General features: G+C 41.2%; 1 long non-coding RNA gene across 2 annotated transcripts in view; it reads left to right on the plus strand.

Annotated features, from left to right (window-relative positions):
* Positions 1 to 22,165, plus strand: part of LOC116446046 — an 84,892-nt gene that overhangs the window by 34,533 nt on the left and 28,194 nt on the right. The window contains exon 3 of one of the 2 annotated variants that reach the window (XR_004241009.1): positions 4,283 to 4,683. The exons of the other annotated variant lie outside the window; for it this stretch is intronic. This is a non-coding gene — a long non-coding RNA (uncharacterized LOC116446046). Of the gene's footprint in view, positions 1 to 4,282; positions 4,684 to 22,165 lie in introns of those variants that run through there. 2 annotated transcript variants of the gene reach the window in all.

Here is a 22,165-nt window from a genome sequence, read left to right on the forward strand (position 1 = left end):
CTGAAATTTGTAAGAGAGCATAAGCATAAGCATTATGAAAGCAGTTTCATAATTCCCCATAGTTTCAGAAGGAATGCCATTAAAAAATTAACTTTGTTGCAAAATGAAATTTAAAATGCAGAATGCAATGAGGCAGTATCCTTAATAGAGGCCAGAAAGGTCATATTCATTGATGCCAGAAAGGTCATATCCATTGATCTTTATTTTTCTCCATGGGATGTTGCCATCTGAGAATACTGCCATGTCCCACGCTGAATTCTGAAATAGGGAGTGTGCAAGTTCATTTAACTAATCTGTAAGTATTGATCTGGTTTCAAAGGGGAACGTATGGTCAGTGAAATGACAGACTGGCTATACTTTCTAGTCTCCTCCCAGAAAGATCATTACAGCCCAAGATTGCCAGAATCTGTCTGAAGAAGGCTCTTTGCAATGACTGCCCTGTCTTCAATGATTCCTGCATTGTAATAAGGAACAAAAAAAAGATTTCTTGTTCTCACACATGTTCTGTTCACTTGCTTGAACCCTCAGAAAGAAAATTCCTCTATTACAGCAGCTGGCAGGTGTCCAAAATGGATTATAACCAGAACCACTACCCCAAGAGAGTATCTGTTCTTTCCGGGAAACATCAAATGCACATCAATCAGAAAAGCACACACAAAAGGCAGGCCATAAAATGTTAGCAGACCTGACCACAGATGAAGCTTTTGGTCCTTGATACAAATTTAACTGTGCCATGCCAAATCAATTCTTGAGCTTCCAACTCATCATAACCAACAAAATTTTCTTGGGTAGATGCACCTCTTCCAGCTTGTGCAACAGCATAAACCCCACTGTTCTTAAACTGTCTATGGCTCATTTCCTTGACAGATCCTGTTCCTGTCATCAGTTCATTGGAACAAGTTTACAGAAATAAAAATACGTGGACTGAAAAAAAGTTTAGTGCTGACACAATGGGAAGAAGTAGTAAGTTATCTGTGAATGAGTCAACAGAATCCTACAGACCTCAAAATTAAGACTGGATGGTCAGTCACTCCAAGAGAAGAAAGTACAAAGGAACATAATATTTCCAACAGAAATTTGCTCATACACACTTTAAGCCAAAAATAAAGAAAGAGATCCTGAAATATGTAGTGAAAAGATGAGCCTTGTAAACAAATAGAATTGAGGTAAATAGTGGGAGGAAAATATACCTACTTATACTACAAGAAAGTTATAAGGAAAAGGAACAGTAGATTCTTCAGTTGATTAGAAGGATGGTATTAGCTGAGGATATCACTACATCTTTTTCAAGTCACATGGACAAAGCATCAAAGACAGAATGACTTCTTAAAGACTAACAATGTGAGATCAGTCTACACAAAAGACAGGGAAGAGTTCCGAAAAGTCAATGTAACTGCTAATAAAGTAGCACAAACAAATGTATTTAGGCTTTATTTAAGCATCAGCTAGTGCTTGCACATAGATAATATGGACAAAGGGATCCCTGGGTGAAGAATCTGGGGTCTGCAGTAAAAGTGTATGGTTCCAATGAGAGATTCTGAGTGTCTCTTTTTACAGAGCACTCATCTTCAAACTGTTTTGATCCACTATACCTATCAATAAAAATTTTTTTGAACATGGTCCACAAAGCCTGGGCCCTTGGAGTTAGTTCCTGAATCTGCTAAGCTCTGAAGGAGTTGCCTGATTTTCTGAGCTGATGCACACCCCTTGCTTCAGCTGGGATAAAACCCAGGGTGGGTTACTCTGCTGGAGACAGTGTAAGGCCAAGGGAGACACTAGGGAAGAAAAGTGACCTAGTAAGATTGATGTCTCCAGAGAAAACTCCACTTTCAGTGCTTAGATACCCACTGCTTGAGTTGATTCTCAAAGTCCCCTGCCACTGTTCGGGTGGATGTTTGCTAGGAAGTGTTTTCACTGTTCTTGGAGACTATGGAGGATTGAAAATTGTTTATTCTAACAGATAACAGTTTAGACACAAAAATAACCATTTCCATCTGGTTGTAAATGAGGTACCAAACCTTTCATTAGAACACTTATTTTTGATTTAAAATACTAAATCATGAACTGAGCAAAAACAGCATCATTCCACCTTTTGACTATTAAAGGTTTGACAGTTTAGGATACAGAATCAAGACATTTTTGGAAGCTGGAATTTCTTCTCTACAGCCTGTTCTAGTCTTAGAAGTGTATAATTTGTAATTTTTCAGTATGATTTGAAAAATGTAGTACTTCATGTTTTTTTCCCCCTGTTTAATAAAAGTCATGTGGTTTTGAGTTATGTAATGGTATATTTAATGTTTAGCAATAATGTGTTTTCATTTTAACTGCCATCTATCTGAAAGGCGCATCTAAGTGATTCCAAGGAAACTTTTTTAGCTGTAGCAATCTGGGAGAGATCAGCCTGTCACATAGCAAAAGTTCAATTTCCAGTGTGTTTACATGCATAGAGCAAAGGCAAAACCCTTTTTTCTTGTCTTTCCTGTGTGCCAGGGATCAGGAAGAATATTTGTACTTAGTAAGATTTCTCAGTTGTCTGGAGTAAAGAAAGGAAGTGGTCTCTGTATTTGTTCTTCTTAATAAACTTCTGTTTTCCTGAGTAGAAGTTTAAAAATCCATTGCAAATCAAGAATTTTCTCACTGTTGAGCAACATGTAATTCCAGGAAGATTAATGTAATCCATCAGATTCATTATCTTGTTCTTTGGATTAACAAATTTAGCTAAAATCTAATTTCTTAGTCCAATTTTATTTCCACTCCAGGAGTTTTCAAGGTTATATGGATTCAAATTGAAGACTTAAACTGAGGAACAGGAAATATGCTCTTAAATCTATTTTAATCTTGTCGTGCAACTTTACATTTTTAAATTTCTGTGAAAATACTAATTTTATTTTGGTGTTCACCATTGCTGCCTCTTTTTTTTTTTTTTTTTGGCAAATACATTCATCCTGATATACTAGGACCAAGAGGATAGACTACACTGTACCAGTTTGAGTCAAGCGATGGTGTAATTTAATGTACACCCATTTAGGATCCTAATTTTTGCATTTCATTATACTAAAAAAATCATGGGTTCATTTTTATCAGAAGATTAATTTGTGTCAAGATCTAATTGGATTGAAATTGTAATTCAGTTACAATGCACAAATAACTTTAAATGTTTTTATTTGTTACCTATCCAGACTGTTGCTGGTAGCTTTACTTAAAGCTTAAGAAAATATTTTTTACTGAAAACTGAGTATTAAAAATCCATCTATACTTAGGGAATTGAACAGATTGTTTCTGTTTGTTCATGTCTTTTGGTATTTTAAACTAGCTTAATTTACACTCTCACATGTTATTTTTCTTAATGTTTTGTAAAAGAAAAATGAACTTTCCTGGCTTTTCAGCCCCCAGTTGATTTCTCAGCTTTCAGTGAACAAGTCTTTGAACTGAACTAGTTGAAGAAACCAAAACATTTTCCTGTATTAAGAAAAAAGGCTCCTGTTGTCAAAATATGATTCCTGTTTTAACAAGCCACGAATCTAGAAGTTTGGATAGTGGGTTATGTGGACTTAGTGGTTTGCTTTAAAGTGCCAACTGAGAACCTGTACTACTTGCTCTTTTCAAGCTGATTTTTAAACAAGTTATTTAAAAAACCCCAAAGGGAATATGCTTCTGCACTTCAGCTGCTCTGGTTTACAGTCCAACAGAAGTTTAAATTACCGATATTTGTAACTTTTCCTACATGTCCCGTGACAGCAGCAGTGGCTGATGAAAGGAGCAGGTACTGAGTAGGTTACATGTATACATATTACACTGAAAACAGTAAAAATGTAATCTCCCTCACACTGCTCCTGGAAGGTAGGTGTCCATAATTTCATTATATTCTTTCTGCCTAGAGGTGAGTGTGCTTTCTTCTAAGCTAAGTCTAGGGTTTGGGTTTTTTTCTCTTCATTGTAGACCATGAGAATAGATTTAGGAAGCCCATTACACACTGAAAGTCTTGGTTTGGTCAAAATTTAGATTAGAATTAGGGTGAAGGTATTCAGGTACTAAATGGTACAAATCCTGATTTGTAAAACCAGCCCTAGACTGACCACTCCAGTGTCTCTTCAGCTATTCATAAAGAAGATTAAACTTACTCATTTCAAGGGAGATGCCCTGTTCAGGTTTTCTTAAAATGCAGCCTGCATTAGGCTTTGCTTTTTGCCCCCTGTCAGGTCATCCTCTTGCATTCTCATAATACTACTAGCTGAATTAAGTTTTATTTTATCTCTCTTTGTAAATCTCTACTGCCAAACAGTTTACAGCAGGACCCAGCCCTGAATATGTGTGGAGTAACCCCAGGAGATGAATGGCTGTCCCTCTGTTTCACAATGAAATGTCTGTACTCCTGTACATGGGGTACCTGCATTGTACTGTGAACCCCCTCTTCCTTCCTTCTGTGTTCCACTTCTGTCCAGGGAGCCTTCCTGCTTTCAGTCTGAATACACCTGGTAAGTATGTAACATTGGTTTCTTTTTTTTCCCACAGCTCCCTTTGAATTCTCTCATTTAATGCCTGGAGCTCTTTTCAGTCACCTATTCAGTCAGCAGAATTTATGACTTCATACTGCTTTCCCTTAAGTTTTTCCTGTAGGTGTGTTTAAAGAGTGGTTTGAAGGAAGTCGGGTTAGTGATTCTTGCTCTTTTTATGAGGAATAAATGCCTCCCATTCAAAAAAAAAAAAAAAAAAGAAAAGAAAAAAGAAAAAGAAAAAAGGAAAAAAATGTTCTTCCCTCTCTCCCTATTCCCAGGGGAAAAGCCTGCATCCTTTGCTGTGTTTCCTATGGGAGGGCTCTTTGGAGAGGTCGAAAAAACACAGGGAGATTCACCATCCTTCATAACAGAGCTGCTGAAGCCTTTTTATCCTAAACAACAAAACCTCTTTACTGCCTTTTTCGCTCTTGCCTGCGCGTAGAAGCAGGGCAGAGTTAGAGCTCTGTGCTTCCGCTGCTGAGGAGAAGCGGGGGCAGCTCTGCCCCGCTCCCAGCCTCCCCGGACAGGGTGCGCGGTGCTCCCCCGGCCGCTCCCGGGGCTGCTCCTGCCGTTCGGCCTCTGGCCACGGGGCGGCGCCACAGCACCGCGCTTGGCTCGCCGGGGGTTCCCTGTGCCCTCCTCGGCTGGGGCCCCGCTCTCCGTGCCGAGGGGCGGCCTGGGGGCAGGGCCGGGGGTTCCCTGTGCCCTCCTCGGCTGGGGCCCCGCTCTCCGTGCCGAGGGGCGGCCTGGGGGCAGGGCCGGGGGTTCCCTGTGCCCTCCTCGGCTGGGGCCCCGCTCTCCGTGCCGAGGGGCGGCCTGGGGGCAGGGCCGGGGGTTCCCTGTGCCCTCCTCGGCTGGGGCCCCGCTCTCCGTGCCGAGGGGCGGCCTGGGGGCAGGGCCGGGGGGTCCCTGTGCCCTCCTCGGCTGGGGCCCCGCTCTCCGTGCCGAGGGGCGGCCTGGGGGCAGCGCTGGCGGAGGGGACACCGGGAGCCGCTGATGGCCGCGCCGTTGGGCCTTTGCCGCTTCCTGGCGCGGCGGTTCCGCGGCTGCTCGCGGTGCCCTGCTCTGCTCCCTGCGGCGTCGCAGCCGTCGAGCCCGCGGTAAGGGAATGCTGCGAGCTCCGGTTGCAGCCCTGCATTTGTACTGGGTTACTTACCCGGCGGCTGGGCGGAGAGAAGCCGAATAGGATAGCGTGTCTTCTCTGGGAAGCTTGTCACGTCGCCCCACACAGTACTTGGGCGCTGCCTTCAGCCACCACCATCTCTCAGGGTACCAACCACCTCCTGCCAATCAATTCTGCATCGTGTTTTGATGCCACATTCAGAAATCTGGAAAAGCTTTTCAAAGTAATGTCTTTAAACAATCTTCCTTTTCATCTGAGATTGGCAGACACTTAGTGAAGATCAGTCCAGGATCCCAAAGGGGTGAAACAACTGTGCAGCTGTTTCACGCTGATCATGGTACAGACTCATAGAAATACATGTGATACGAATCTGTTCCTGTAGCTCTACGGGAAGACAGCTGGGAGAGCCTGATTCTGCACTATGAATGCAGTAGAGCATATGAATGTTGGCTACTATGGGGACCAGTGCGCACTGAAAGGTACAGTGGACACCTTTGAAAATCATTGTCTTATGGTTTCACTCCATTAAAGGCCACCATTTTGCTAAACAGAGATGTAGGGAAGCTCTAGTCTGCCTGCTGGCATCAGCTTAGCGTACAGCAGCTAGCTTGGTGGCAAGGCAGGAGGAGTTGCTGGTCAATGGTCATGTTAGGCAACGTGGCGAGGGAATCCTTGATTACAGTTTGGTCCTTTTTGTAACTGAGGTAGGGAACTGATCAGGCCTTTGCAGCTAAAGGAAGTTGAGTAGAAGACAAGCTAACATAAAATGCATTGATAAAAGGTCTTTCTATTGCACAAAAAAATGTTGGTGCTCAGGCTTCACAAGTCACAAGCCCACAAACTCTGTCTCCAGTGACGTTGCCCAGATGGTGCAGCTCAGAAGAGTTCCTGCCTGGTGCTGGCAAAAGGGCTGAGCTCAGAGCTGGCTTTAGCCCAGTGCACTCTTTGGCTTCTCAGACCTGAGTTGCTCTGTGGATCATGAGGGAGTGTGGAAGCACCTGGGAACAAACACATCCCTGGACACTAGTGGAGAGTATAAAAAATAGATGGCATGTTAGCAAGAAAGCAGCTTAGCAGTTGTGTTATTGAAGAGCATGTACTTGTAGTTGCTTGCATAGAGGTTGATAGCTCAAGCAAGGTTGTGAGTGGCTTCCTGTAACCTGTCCAAACAGCACTGCCCTCTACCTGTCTTGCTTTCTGCCTCAATGGAAGGTTTTGTTCCCAAACCCTTGCTGTATAGCCATGTAGTAACACATGGTCATGGAAATGCTGAGTATTCAGCTGCAGCAGAGTAGCAGAATTCCTTCATCTCTTGATGGAAATGCCAAAAGCTGCAGAGACTACAGCAGTGAGGAGTGGGAAGGGCAGTTTGTGGCTTCAAGCTTCCTACATTCCTACCTGATGACACCAGTCTATATAGTTTTGAGGCCCCCCAGGAAATTGAGAAAGATGCTGAGAGATTGAAGTCCAGAGTACAGATTTCTATTCAGGGGATAAATCTCACAGGAAACTCTTTTGCTGTCTGGTGCATGAACCCTGATATCCTGCAATCCTGTAGTGTCTTTCTCAGAGCACCCCAAAGTACTTAGCTATGTTTTTAAACGTCCCTCTCTCCTACAAGTTGGTTCAGAGTTTAAAGTCCTGACTGACTGATGGGAGCCCCAAGGCATAGAACTAGGTTACATGATTGTTGCAAGGTCATACTAGTTTATCAGCTCCCATTTGCTGGCTTAAAACTTTGAAGGTTTTACAAAGCTTCAGAGCTTAAATCCCTTTTCAATTCTCTGGCTCTGTGATTTTCGCCTTTATTTTTTTTAATGTAAACCTATTAAATCTCCTGTGGGCAGCCTTTTCTGTTTGTAAAAGATCACATAATCTAACTCATGGTGGGAGGAGACTTCCAAAGCTGTACATGCTAGACAAAAATCCTGCTGAGTTTTGTGTATTTATTTAACCTCTGCAGAACCTAACACATGCAGAAAGTACTTTTGTCCTATGTCTGAAAACAACGATGTGCTTGTGAACCACATGAGGATCCATTGGCCCTTCTGGTCCATTAGTTACCACAAGTTAGTGTTAAACAACATTCAAAATGAGAAAATCTTTTTAAATAAGCAAGTCATGGGTCTTAGGAAATCTCTGAATTACTGATACTAGCTCGTGTTCCATTTGGGCATTTCTTTGCTGTTTCAAGGACCGTGAGATCACCTGGAGAATATTCACCCTGGATATGGGATGGAAGGCTGTTGTGATAAGAAGCGACGCAGATTCCCCAGGCAGGTGAAGGGAGAGCCACTTTATTGCAGGAACCCGGCCTTTTTAAGCAGTTAGCTGGTTATCAGTTGACATAGTTTTAAGGCATAACAAACATAATTCAACCAACCACCACATACCACGATGTGAGCATGTCACATGCTGCTGTCATGCAGCATGTTTTTCTCATGTTTTTCTACCCCTAATTCAGCTGTGTCTCTTTCCCATAGTCCTTTTCTACTTAGCTGAAATAACAGGCCTGAGGCATGATTTTACAAAGGCAACAAAGCCTTCATTTTATAAGGTTTTACCTATATGCAACAGAAGACTGCTAGGAAGGCTGCAATTTCCTATTAATACTGTTTGGTGGTGCCTTTGGGAAAGACAGTATCACCACATATCTCTTCTCTTGCACTTCTCCTATTCCAAACCATGCTGTGACTGCATCCTGCCCTGTCTTTGTATGCCAGAAGTCAAAAAAGAACAAGGCAGTAATGGAAAATCTGATATGGAAGTCAGTTGCTAAAGAATAGGGATATAATTAATGCCAGTCGACATAGTTTTATGGAAACTAGGTCTCGTCAAACAAACTTGATCTCAAGAATGTAATCTCAAAGAATGGATTGTTAAAGGCAATTGTATAGATGTGAGGTACTTAGACTTTCATAAAGCATTTGATTTAGTTCTGCATGATAGTCTGGCTAAAATTTTACTATTACGCGATATCAGTAAAGTGCCTGTTAAATGGATTAGGAACTGGTTAGTGAAGAGAGCTCAAAGACATCATTTGTGGGAAGTATCACTGAATGAGAAAGTGTCCAGGGGATTTGGCAAGAACTGATATCAACTTCAGTGCTATTCAACAGGTTTGTCCATGATTTGGAAGTAACTATAAACCATAGCTGAGTGTTAAGTTTTGCAATGTCATAAGATAGAGTAATAAATAATGAGAAAAACTATAATACAAAGTGATTAGCATCACAGGGAAAGTTAATTCTAACAAAATGTGTATTAGAAGTCATATTCAAAGTAATACACTTGGGAGCAAGTACTGTATCTTTCAGTCCTCCATTTTGTAGCTTTCTATTTAAAAAAAAAGCAATTGCATTCCTTAGAGTTGACCACAGGAGCAGGAAGTGGGAGCGATCTGTGACCTACATATATGGCACTGACAGACTGCTAGCAGAATGTCACATATAGCTCTGGTATATAGTTTTTGAAGGAATATAGAAAAACTGAAGAGAGCAAAGCAGAGGAACCAAGATGACTTGCAATGAGAAAATAGAGCTCAGTTAGTTTCAAAAACATTGAGAATTGTTGTGCAGAAATACCTTCATGGAGAAAAAAATGCCAGGTGCACTTTTAACTCTGCCCCCCCCCCCCCCCCCCCCATGATCAGAGGACCATTTCAGAACAACAGGAGCCAACATCTGGAACCTAGAACAGTTTCTATTAAAACTGCTAGAGAAATTTATATTAAAATAAGGTACATTTCTTTCAATAGAAGAATGAACAAATATTGGAAATACTTAAAAGGATGCTTTTTGTTTTGCATATCTTCAGGATCTCTCCAGTGCCTTAACAAAAGAGTCATTTTAACTCATTGTCATTGGGCTCAAAGTGTAATTTTGTGGTCCGAAACATAAAGGAGGGCATCCACATGGTCTTTACTCTCTTAAGTATGATTCTGTGAACACGGTGCTGAAGTTTCCTGTTGGCTAAGCATCCTCTTTGTCCTTGCATCGTATGAGGTTATAGGCACCCTTGCTGTGTTTCACTGTGCCAATATTCAAAAAGAACAAACTGCATGACCAGGTGATATATTGTGTATAGTTATACACACACTCTGTATATGTATATAACTTGCAAAACCCCATCATTCTTCCATCTTGTGCTCCCAAGCCATGAGTGTGTTTCTAGCCATGAGAAAAAGCCTTCTGTTAACAGCTTAGTCTGCATTTCCAACCTGCTGCCTTCAGTCAGCTTGCTAAGTCAGGCAGCCTGCTATATTCCAATCTTGTTTTCTGGCCCCTCCACCTACACCTAGAGCTCCTGACTGTTCTGGAGACTTTGGTCCGTACTGCTCTATTTCTCTCTTCTTCAACATAGAATTTAGGTAGATTATTTCTGGCCTTATCTACTGGTAGAAGTCAATGTGGGGAGCTGTGAAAAATGAAAAGGGTGCTAAGGAAATCTCAGTAAGTCCAAGTAAGAAAATGCTCTGCTGTGTCCCCTTTCTTTGCACCTATGAGTCTGCCGATCCAGGGCAGGGGCAATATTGGAAATACTCAGAGGCCCTGGACAAAAATTAATAGGCAAAGATGGGAACAGGCACAGGAAGATATGATATAGAGGGGGCAGAAAGAACAGTATGAGGAGGCCGATAGGAGGTCTTTCTAATATTTTTTTTTTTATTAGAAGATTTCAGGAGAATAAGAAAAATTGTTTGCAGCCAAAGCTGCAGTTTTGAAAACCCAGAGGCTTAGGTATCTCATGAAAGAACTGCAACACCATCCTGTTTCTTTTTCATAATGGACATTTCATTATGTCCTCTCCTCCTGTTTTGTGCTTCCAGTGGAGTTGGGTTCACTGAGCTGAGGCAACAGCCGATGCTATTGTAAATACTCATGCTGCATCCCTGACAGTACCCCTGCATTCCCACAGTGGTTGTGGCCAGGGTCAGTGACCCTTGCAACAGCTGTGTGCCCTTTATCCTTGCCTTCATTCTCTGTAATGGCACTACCACTGATTTAATAGCATTAATGTTTAAGCCTTTCTCAGATCATTCTACTTCCATGGGCCCTCTTCTTTTATCTTAATTTGGCTGGAAGAAATGGCAGCTTTTCTTGCTGTTTGCTAACGAACCTGCCTAGAGCAACTTTGCAGTTGACAAGGAAAACGATGTGTCCGTGGCACAGAGCAAAGCCTGCCAGTGTCTCTGCAGACCAAGACTTTTTCTCAGATAGGTTTCGTATTCTCAAATCCCATGACTTATTTTGTGAGTCATATTTTTTTCTGTTCCACATGTGATTAAATCAGCACTCTGTAAAGCTTTGTCAGAGGAAAAGAAAAGTGTCTGGCTTGTAGGATAGACACTATCGAGCTGGTCAGGATTCTTATGTGGGATACTGCAAATATTTACTGCAGAAAATCTTGACCTGGACTCTTCCACAGGCTCGTGCAGCTGTAGGACTGTAGCAGCTGTAGGACTGAGCCCTTGCCAAAGAAGCACTTACTAATTCACACAGAATAAAAAAGTTCCAACAGGAGAGACTGTTCCCAGAAGAAGAAGAAGAAATTACACCATTCAAGGTATTTAGCTATGCTGGGGAAGAGCCAAAGTCAAGTTTCAGGTCCAGAAAAGTAGACCAGGAACTCAAGCCCAAATGCTTTATATCCCATGTAGGTTGCCTTCTACATGCAGGCTTCTGTGCTGCCCAAAGCAAATTTAGGGAGCCTTCTTTAGCAAATGTTTCCTCAAGACAGTGAATTCCTGCAAAACACGTAGATTCAACAAACTGAATATTTCCCAACAAAGCTGGTTATGCCAAAGACACAAGGAAAAGAACCCCACAGCCCATAAGCAGTTCTGTGGATGAGATGCTGATAAGTAGGTAGAGAGGGTGATGTTAGGGAGGTAATTAGTTGCCCAAGCATGGGCAGACTTGTGGCAACTGCTTAACCCATGTCTCTCTTTTGAGTTCCTGCAACTGTCTTTTGTGTTTGGGCTGCAGCATGTGGCAAATGAACAAATTTTGTTTGGAATCATAGGGAAGATTGGGAGGTTTAAATCATTCTCTATTGAATGCAGTGTATGCCTGCAAAATTCCACACTCCCTTTGCCTCTTTGCTTTCTCTGTACAGGAGGAATGGAGCTGTGTTTTGGTGTGTGGTGTTTTTATGTGCAGACATGAACTTTGGGATTTTAGCTTGCATGCAAACAAATCCTGCCATTAAATTTGCTCTACTTTTCCTGTTTTCAATGCTGTTGTTTTGGAGCTGTTGCTATGGCTGTTTGTTTCAGATTCATGGCTCCTTCTCCTTTCTGCCCACTTGGACCAGGGCTGCCAATCAGTGCTATCAAAAGACATCTGAGTAGATCTTTAATTCTTCACCTTACTCTTCCTAGAATTATTGTTGTGCTTGCTTGTAACTGGAAGGATGTGTTCTCTCCAGACCCTAGGTACTGCATCATGTAAGTGCAAGGTCACTTCTACAGCACTGGTTTTCATCCAGCTCCACTACTGTTTTGTAGAGCATTCTGTAATAACTGCTTGGCCTTTGGAGTGAGATAGTCCCAGTCTATTGCCAGTGGACATCTGGATCAGTCATGGCTGGCATTGACCAGCCCCCTTGACAGTAGTCTTGGCAAAGAAGCCAGGAGTTGAACAGACCATTAGATAATTAGAATCTACTTCAGTGAATTGCAATCAAGGAGCCTAAAGAAATGGATGCAGAGGGTCCTCTTGCACTCATAGAAGTAATAAGTCCAAAGGAGTAAAACTAGCTCTGAAAATGTTGTTTTCTCTGACACAACCCTCCATGTGTATTGCAAGCTTTGCTGAGTTTCCTGACCAACTACTATCTACTTCTGGTGGGACTTGCAAAGCAGAGGGTTTATAGGAGACAGGCCTGGATCTTTCTGTGGCTTGTTCACCATCCATATAAGAGTTAAATGTTTCAATTGCAGAGTTTTCTATTGCTAGTTGAGGAATCAGAGAGAGTATAGTTCTAAAGTTTAAGCTGAACTTTAAGATCTCTTTTCTCTGTTCTCCAGGTTGAGCACAAAAGAGTGGAGGGTCTTATAAGTCTGAAAATCTGACATTGAAGTTGTTGTTATTCTAAGGAAACAAAGGGGATGGGAATTGATCATAGCATCTATATTCAACCCTTTTAATTTTGCCAGTACTTTTAGTGAGAAATCGCAACCTTTTCCATTTCCCTTCTGCTCTCTTGCTCTCCTGTGAAAGTGAACCAGACTTATAGCTGGCCCTACACACTTAGAGAAGTTTGAAACTTAACACTGTAAAGTGAAGCTGGATTTTCTTTAAATATTTCCTTTTAGCAAAGACACTCCTAAATCAGAGGTGTTTGTGTTTATTGTTTGCAGCTCCTCTGATAAACTGTGATGAAATATAGTCCCTAGTCAGCAACAGCCTGTCTGAATGGCCTTTAATGAGGCTTTGGTGTGGAGTGTTTTAAGCCTTTGTCTTCATAATCAGAGGCTTTGCCTGTGCTGTGTTAGCACCATTTCACAGGCCAGAATCTGTGTGAAGAAACTAAGCACCTTATTACTGCCTGGTAACTTGTAGAAACCCTAATCCAGAGGGAGACCTGACTAAGAGGCCCAAAATTTATTTGGACTCAAACGTCAGGACACTTGTGTTAATTATGATGTCTAACAGTTTAGGCAGTAGTTTATAGTGCACTTTTCTCTCTGCATCAGTCCTGTGGTATATTTATTTCCTTTACTGATGGTTTTGACTGGTACAGAAACTGCTAATGGATTTCTGCAAGGAAGACTTCACACTCCAGATATAATGACCTCCCAAAATGAACTATCACTTTTGTTTTTACAGTGACCTATGACAGAGACATTATTTTTACTTTAATTTGGGGCCTATAACAAGGGAGTTAAACAGATTTCAGGACTGTAGTTCAAACAGGTACCTGAGTGATGGAAGTCCAGTGAGGAATTCCAACTGTTGGTGAATCCTTGGGGAAAGGTTACTTCTGGCATGACTTCCATTCAGCACTCAGAGGACTGCAGTGACAAGCCCTTGCCAGATTTCAAGATTCTAGTTTAGGGAAAATACAATACTAAATTTAGGAATTGTGTTTCTAAATCTGCCAAGCAAGACAGAGGAATTCATGGTGCTTGCCTGGGATCACAAAGAAAGTCAATATTGGGGGTGGAGTATTGTGACTGCAGGCCTTTGCTTAGGCTGTGTGTCTTCCGTATAGAACTGTATAATCTTGTCTCCCTGGGACACTGACTAGTAAATGCTTCAGAGTTGCCAGCAGACTGTTAGGGCGATCCTCCAACCAGGCAAAATCTGTGCCATCCAACCCTATGGAAGCTAACTGCAAGCTGAAAGATTCTATGATTGCATTGTTACCTATATTCTATTCCACTATAAAAGGGATTAAAATATTACTTTACTACACCTGATCCCCTGAAATACTACCAGGCATTTGAACATCATTCTTTCTGCACATAGAATATTTTTCTCATGAATCTTGCTGATTTCCCCTCATTCTTGATTCTCTCTTCTGTTTGTCACATATCATTTCAAGAGCTAGCTCCATCTCTGACTGCAGCTATTCGTTATCAGCCCCTTTGCCTTTACCACTTCCATTTGTAATTTAAACACCCTAATTTAATAGGTTTGTCTCATTATTTTGATTAATCATATTAACTCATATTAATTAAGAGATGGATTTAGGTAATGACAGAGGTTAATGGAGTCAGTTTTCACTTTTCCCTGGGTTTTCAGGGAAGGGGGGACTCGGGTAGGAGGGGAAAATAGAAGGAGAGACTAGAAAGAGTGAAAAAGAGAAACTGTTGGGGGGGAAATCTCAGTTAGCAATCAGAAATTCCCTGCTAATTGAATGTCTGATTTTATTAATGATGAAATTTATAAAGGTCCTTAAGAAAAGAAAAGAATTTAGCCAGTTCAGCAGTTAAGTGTGAATATTAACTAACTCCAAGATAAAAGTTAAAATATCCATTTTCTTTTCTTTTCTCTAGTTCTTTAAATAAAAAGCTCTCTTTGACACTTCATCCCATTAGAGCTTTAGCTTCCTTTGGCATCCATTGCTAAATGTCTGGAGACTGCACAGAGAATGTAATGTCCTGTATGATTTAAGAAATGCTGACCCTGGAGGGCAGAAAGTTAATACATGGATCACCTGAGTGCTTATTTTCCTTGGTGCTTTCTCTCTGATGAGGCTTGGGTAAGTGGAAGAAGGTTTCCAGCTCTGCCCTATACTCTGTCTCTACTCTGTCATGCTTGTTTCCCTGAGGCTCTAGAAAACACAAACCACAAGCAGAGTGTCAGATCCAGACTGAACTTTGTGTCAGTGCTGTGGGCTACATTTCCATCTCCACAAAGGCATGGGGAATCCTTTGCTTATCCAAGACCTTCGTGGCAGGGTCTCATGGTTATTACTCCCGGGCCTGCCCAGACTGCTCCTAATTTGTCTCTTTCCTATTTGTACCAATGCCATATAGGCACAGAATCCCATTTCAGGAGGGGAACTCTATAGCCCTACTGCTGTTGTGCAAAAGACAGCATGAGGGCAAGTCAGTGCATGAGGGCAGGTCTTCCATCCTGTGCTCCATGACACTTCAACTGAGCTGCTTCAATGAATGTTTGAACAGAAAGTAATTTTGGAGCTGAAGTCAGTTGGTAGTGAAGTGTGGGGTAGCCGTGCAAGACCCCAGAGCAGGCAGTTAGCCTTTTTCCTTACTGGAAAAGACATTTCCATGACTATAGTAACATTCCAATAGTAATATTTTTGGTAATATTACAATGGTAATGGTATACAAAATTTAGAGAGGTAACCATACAGGAAGAAAATCTGTTATGTAAACCCTAAATTAACAAACACAAGTAAACACTTTGTACAAATTGTCACAAATCTGACTCAAAAACAATTAGAAGAAAGGAGTTGTTTTGTGAACAAACTGTTACCAGAAATATTTTAACAAAGTTGACATCTTTGTATACACTCTTCCAGCAAATATTGCTGTTGAAATGCAGTACCCACAGGTGACTTGTGAAAGGCAGCCAGTAAAGTTTGTAAGACCATGTTCTAATTTGAAGTGTAGTGCATGATCAACCCAAAGATTATATGGCAATAAATTACAAAGCAAAACACCAGGAACATGGTGGCCATTTCCTGTACAGTGCTTGGGGAAATACCCTTTAAGTGAGGCCAATTGTAGTAATTTTATTTGTGCTAAATTGGTAGAATATATTGTCTGTGGAAGGATGCACAGTACCTCTTGAGTATCCAGATTGTGCATCTGTGGGACAGTCCCTTGATCTCAGCTACTTTAAACTAAAGTTTCCAACATAGACAGTCTCATGTGAGTTTTTAATTTCATCCAGCTGAAATGCTAATACCTAACCTGACTGCTACTCAGAAAAAAATTAATATGTATTCCAGAAGTTGGTTATTTTCTGGTGATCTCTCAGTAAAATTGCAGAAGTCTAAAGTGAAATTTTTCCATAATCAGTATTTCAGAGCGGATGAATGAAACACATTTCTGTTCAAAAGGGACTAGAGAAGTTGAAATTTGATAGACTAGAGACTTACTGACCTTTTTTGTGACTTTGATGAGAACAATCAAAAATCAATTTTGCTTTATGTATGATGTTCCAAAAGGTAAAAATATACCACATTTCAAGATTGTTGCCAACTCAGGAATGTTGTCAGTCTGTTTCTATGAAGTTAGAAAACACTATAAAATTAACATTCTTTTTGTTGTTATTTTGTTTAATCTTTGCCTAATATAAGTCAACTAAGGAATGGTTTCTGTGCAAAATGGCAGGTGTCCTGAAAAGTGGAGAACCGCAAATTTGACAGATACAGTTGGTATTCCCAGTTTATTATCTTTTGTCTTGCATATAGAAATATAAGCCTGTAGGACTTGTATTTGAAAAGCACGAGCTTCAGAAGAGAGAGAATTCTGGGTATGTAACATTAAGGGACTTCAGAAATAGATGACTGGAAGCATCTGAATGCAGCCTGACATTATGAAATGACCCAGCAAAATTTCTCTAAATTGGGAATTAGAACAATATAACTGGCAGCATGTTTTTGTTCAGAGAGCTAAGGTCTTGTTCAAGCAGGGAAAGCCTTTCAGGCAGACTTTGTCTCTGCGGAATTTTCCTTCGTGGTTGCTGACCCATCACAGATGTCTCCCTACCTGGGAGTATTTCTAAAACTCCAGTCTCTGAAACTCTGCTTTCCCTTGAAGAATTCTTATTTTATTAAAGCATACAAAGCTTTTATCTCTTCAGAAAAGCTTGAAACAGTAGAATATTAATGGCTCAGAAAATGTAAAAGCCTGGCAGAAAAATCCAATACATGTATATGCATGTATAGATAGATAGATAGATAGAACACATTCAATAGTACCTTGTAATGTTTTAAGACATTTAGAGGATTATTTTGGAACCCAGCTCACACCTGGGTCACCCAGCTCACACCTGAAGTCTTTTATTTGGCAAAACAGTCAATGATCTCAGTGAAGGTTCAGATGGACAGAGGACATCAGGTACAACATTTTCATTGTGGTATTGGGAGGACTGAAATACTCCTTTTTTGAGACTCCTAATGGATACTATTTGAATTAATAAGTGTCTAAAGGGCAAGTTTAAAAAAAAGCTTGACTTTAATGGTTAGGGTTTTTTTTCACACTCCATCATTATAGTTTGAGGTAGAGATTTTTTTTAATTATTGGTAGACATACAACCGGAGATTTGCATACTGAGGAAAAGTATTAAATAGGCAAAAGCAGATTGTAGTACTGGACTCTGACTACAAATAAAGATTGGAAAAAAATAAGAGCACAGAAAAATTGTGTAAATAGAATATTTTTCACCTAAATAAAACCCCATGGTAGTTTAATACTGATTTTTCTTACGTTGAATTTACACTAATCCTGATTTTCTTGTGTTGAATTTACACCAGATGAAAGTCAGTGGAGTTGCTGCACAGTGTACAGTAGCACAAGGTTAGCACCAAGTGCTGTATCATAAAATATTACGTGTAAGTTTATACATGCTTCTTTGTGGGTGCACTGTATCTCTTTGTCTATGCATATTCAAGTGTATATATTTCAAAGCTGCTGTCTGCATAATTCACTTCCAAACCCAGCATGCGTTCATTTTCATAACTTTTTGTTCTATTACAATATTAATGGGACTATCAATGGGAAAGGACAAGAGAAGCATTTTTAATGTTTATCTGACAGTTGCAAATTTCACTTGAGGTTGTTTACTGGGATCTGATTGTTGGCAAAGAGGAGTAGGAAAGGCAGCAAGATGAATGGGATCACAGGAAGAAGAGATGTATTTGTGGGTCCTCTTAGCACCATCTAAGAGTAATAAAAAGTCCTGTTTTACCCCTCCTTTACCCAGTCTTCAGTTTAAAACACAAAAAAATGAGGAATTGTTTTAATTAACTTCTATTTAATCCAGGTGGCCTGTTCAAAGTGAAACACAATGCATTTAAATATATGAAAAATAGGTGTATATGTATATTCTCATCCAGTATCTTTTCCCTAGTGGGGAAAATGCCTGCAAATAAGAGAGAGTTTGTGGACTTGTGGATGAATCTGCAATGTGGTGTCAAACTGTGTACCAAATTACTGTCAGAGCTTGTCTTTTTTGACCTTCAGTTCTTGGACTATCGCAAGCGAGGCTTATTTCTTTATGGGGAGAGCTAAACCTTTTCCCAATTTTCCTCTGCAGTTTTATGAACCTGGGCATTGCACGTCCAAATTTTCTGCTCTGCAAAAAACCTTACCTCAGGAAAAAAAAGCGCCCCCAAACCAACAAATAATCTTGGAATTCTGTTTGTATTTCTGTTTATATTTTAAAGTATTTAAGTATGAGTTTTTCAACTAGAAATTCAGAGAGCCTAATTTTCAATGAAACAATGTTTAAGAACAGAATCAAAAATTTGTAGACTACAGGTAGCACAAAAATGGTAGTATGGTAGCCTAAGAGTATTGTGTTCCACTCTGGTCACCTCTGTCAGAGACTACTGCAGAAACAGAAGAATTTCAGAGCTAGGTGGCAGGCTGAGTTGTTTGGAAAAACAGGCTATTTATCTGTAGTGGTGGTGTGAGGGGAAAGTTTAATTTTTCACACAAAATGAAATCCATTTTAACTAGTTATATAGATTTGAACTGCTAAATCCTCCTTCCTGGGAGTTACAGCTCATGTGCTTCTCTTTTTGTCTTCTAATTAGGCTGGGCTTTTTTGGTGGACTGTGTCTCCTTTGATGCACCTTGACTGCTCCACTAAGAAGCTTTCGTGAGGACTTAGGCCACCACTACAGAGCACTGTGGCAGATCTTTTTTTCAAATAAAATATATGAAGTTTCTACAGGAAGCAGAAACTTTCCCCAAAATTGTAATTATGTCAAAGATAATTAATTTGGAGGAAAGCTTGCAAGAATTTTCATTTGTCAGTGTATAAAATAATAATTGTCATAGTACATAGTACACGAATTCTTACTATGTTTTATCAGTGGGGAAAAAATAAATTTGGAAAGGGGCAGATACAAAACCTTTGTGGGGGAAATCAAACAGTTGTACAAAATGGGGTAATGGATGGCTTCTACCATTTGCTGTCTTTTGGCAAAGCAGTTCTCAGACAGAGTTAGACTGCTTTGTCCTGCACTGAAAATACTGTGGTAGAAATAGATGTATCACAGGCAGTACGTGGGAAAGACAGCTTGGATGGATAATGAGGGAATTTCACAATGAACCAGTCAGCCAAGACAGTGACCTCTCCGAGATTCTCTTCTGAGCCTGCCTGATCTATGAGCATTTGGGCTGGATTGTTTTCGTAGGGACTTCCTTTTCTGGTGTGCGGTCCTGCCTTTCCTGGATCCCTCTCTTTCCCGTTCTGTGAGCTGGGGAGAGCCATGGAGGCAGACAGTGTAGAGTCATGCACACAGTTCAGCTGCTTTGGAAACTGTCTTGTGGGAAAAAGGGGGGAGGTGAGAAAATGCTTCACTGCTGCTTGTGACAGGGATCCCAGAGAGACACAGAGACATCGGTGGAGTCTACACATCACTGCCCATTAACTCCACTCACTGTTTATCAACTGCCAGCATTAATTTCTGTTCAGTGTTATGTTTGGGTTAATTACAGTTAGGTTCCTTTCAGTAGTTAGGTTAATTACAGTTGTGTATTCCCTGTTGTCACTGCCCCTAAAAGAGGGTCTGATCCTGCCTCTGTTTCCTGCCTGCAAAGTCCAAATTCAAACTGGGACTAAGGTGGTCTGGGCCAGTGCTTTGCTAAAAAGCCAGTGGAGCATCAACCGTGTTGCAGGTGTCTTTACCAAAGGCTTCCCCAGCACTTTTAAATCAATCCAGATTTAGTGTGTCTCTGTTCAGAGATCCTTCCATGCACTGTACACAACAGGTAATACAGGCTTAGCTATTCACTTACCCCTGGGATCCAAGTGCAAGATCTCTCTCTACAGTGCCACTGGTGCCTGACTACCTTGAGAGCCAAAGTCTCCTTATTTGGAAGGTCTCTGCAGGAAGAGTCCTACCCTTTAGTTTAATAGTGAAATTGTTGGTCTGGTATCGAAACATCTATTAACTGGCTGCCAGGGCCAAACCTGCTGTAATTTCCCCCCAGTGTGCCACAAACTGGCCTTTGGATTCCAGTTCTTTGTAGCGAGATGGCCTCAGCAATCTACCACTATAAAGGCAGCATCAGCAGTGCATTTATCTCTGGCATGGAAATGTCTACATCTTCAGTCCCAACCACTGAATCTTTCTAACCTGATTCTTCTGGTAAGAAATGAGTGTTCTTTGGTCAGGAACACAGCCCTCTGCGCAGGAGACAGTCTCATCTGTTGGTCTAACCATTAAACTGAAAGCTCCTGTTTAAAAACACAAGTCCCTCTTCAGTGCAGTCAAGTCACTTGACTTCACTGTCCCAGCTTTTTCCTTTGGGGAAAAGGATTCAGCTCCTTCTTGCAAAGCAAGGGCTGAGGAATGCAGCTGACAGATTGATGAGTGGGAATGGAGTAGGCTCATTTCTTCCTCTTGGCTGTACCTGATTCTGTTCTAAAGGCCCCTGTGGTAAAAAGAACAATCCAGGGGCAGACACCGCTCACAGCAAAGGTGGCAAATTTTTGGTAGCCTTTGGAAAAAGCTCTGCTGAAGTGCTTTCAAAAGCTGCTTTTATGGAAGAAGATAATACATAGGGAAAATGGAGAACAGTTATGTGCTGAATTCTGCTGTACTAGAACAGGGCAGTGCTCCACAATGCTGATAGGAGGTTGGTTTAAAGCAGGTAAACTTCTGTGCCTGGCTGCTGGGGGCTGTGGCACCTGAGAGCACTAGGATGTTCAAGGAGGGACTAAGCAAATTTGTGGATAACAGACTCATTAAATGGGTGCCAAAGAGAACTTGAGGAACTACTGCTGAATGTTACAGCTCTGAAGGAAGAAAGCAGCTGCCAAAGGTGGATTCCGAAGAGATAGTACATGGCTCTGCTTAGCTTGCTTTGTTTTATAGTGTTGTATGTGACAGAAAACTGGTGTGGCAGGACTAAACGTGGGTGGCCTGCAGACAGAATTACCAGAAGAGACTGTGATCCCAGTGGCCTACACAGGTTTTACATGAAAGCGAGTACCTCTACTGGCTCTCAGGTGGGTGTAGCACTCTGTCAGTTTCCTCAGGGTGATATTGACTGACATTAGTATTTATGTGCTGAAATTCTCCTAAACATATCCCAGGTTGGCTGGTGGATGAAGCTAGACAGACACCAATAGCATAAGCCCATGAAAAAATATCTTCAGCAGTGCTATGTGTGCACCAAGGCTGGAGTTTGTTCTGTGGCTTGGGATGTTGGGGACAGACTGTGTGCTTTCTGCCTCTCCTGCTTCTTAAAAAGTCACTTTAGCAATGAGCATTGATGTGCAGTAGGCTCCGCTGAGCATGTTGGCAGCAGTGATTCTCAACTGAGTGACATGATCACAGATGGTACCTGTTCATGCTTCATGCTTATCCTAGAAGCTTGTTTCACAGGATCATCCCAAAATGTTGAGAACAACTATGTTGTTAATGCAGGAATATTATTACAGTGCCTTCAAAGGTGTCTGTGATGCTGAAAGTCACATACCATCTGCTTGTGTGAAGCTCTGTTCTAAGACAACCCTAAGAACTCTTGATTTCATTTCCAGGTCATATGCTGAAGTAGTAAAGGTGTTTGCTGTATTTATTCTCTCTTTCCAGGGGAATGTCTTACAGCTGTTCACAGCTCTTACCAGAATAACCTTTTGTAGGACACAATGTGGACATTTGGTAGTTACGTTTAATATATTTATGGTTACCTTTATCCATATTCATAAAATGCTTTGCAGGCATTTACAGTGCATTTTCAGATCCTGTTCCTAAAATAAGGAAGTGTTATGTCTAACCTGAAGGAAGGAAAGTAAAGGTAAAAGAAGGCAAAGGCTTTTGCTCAGGTGGGCAGATAGAGTCACTAGGCATTGACATATGAAGTCTGATGCTTGTCTATGTGCCT

The sequence above is a fragment of the Corvus moneduloides genome, chromosome 6 (assembly GCF_009650955.1).
Source record: "Corvus moneduloides isolate bCorMon1 chromosome 6, bCorMon1.pri, whole genome shotgun sequence".
Lineage (NCBI taxonomy): Eukaryota > Metazoa > Chordata > Aves > Passeriformes > Corvidae > Corvus > Corvus moneduloides.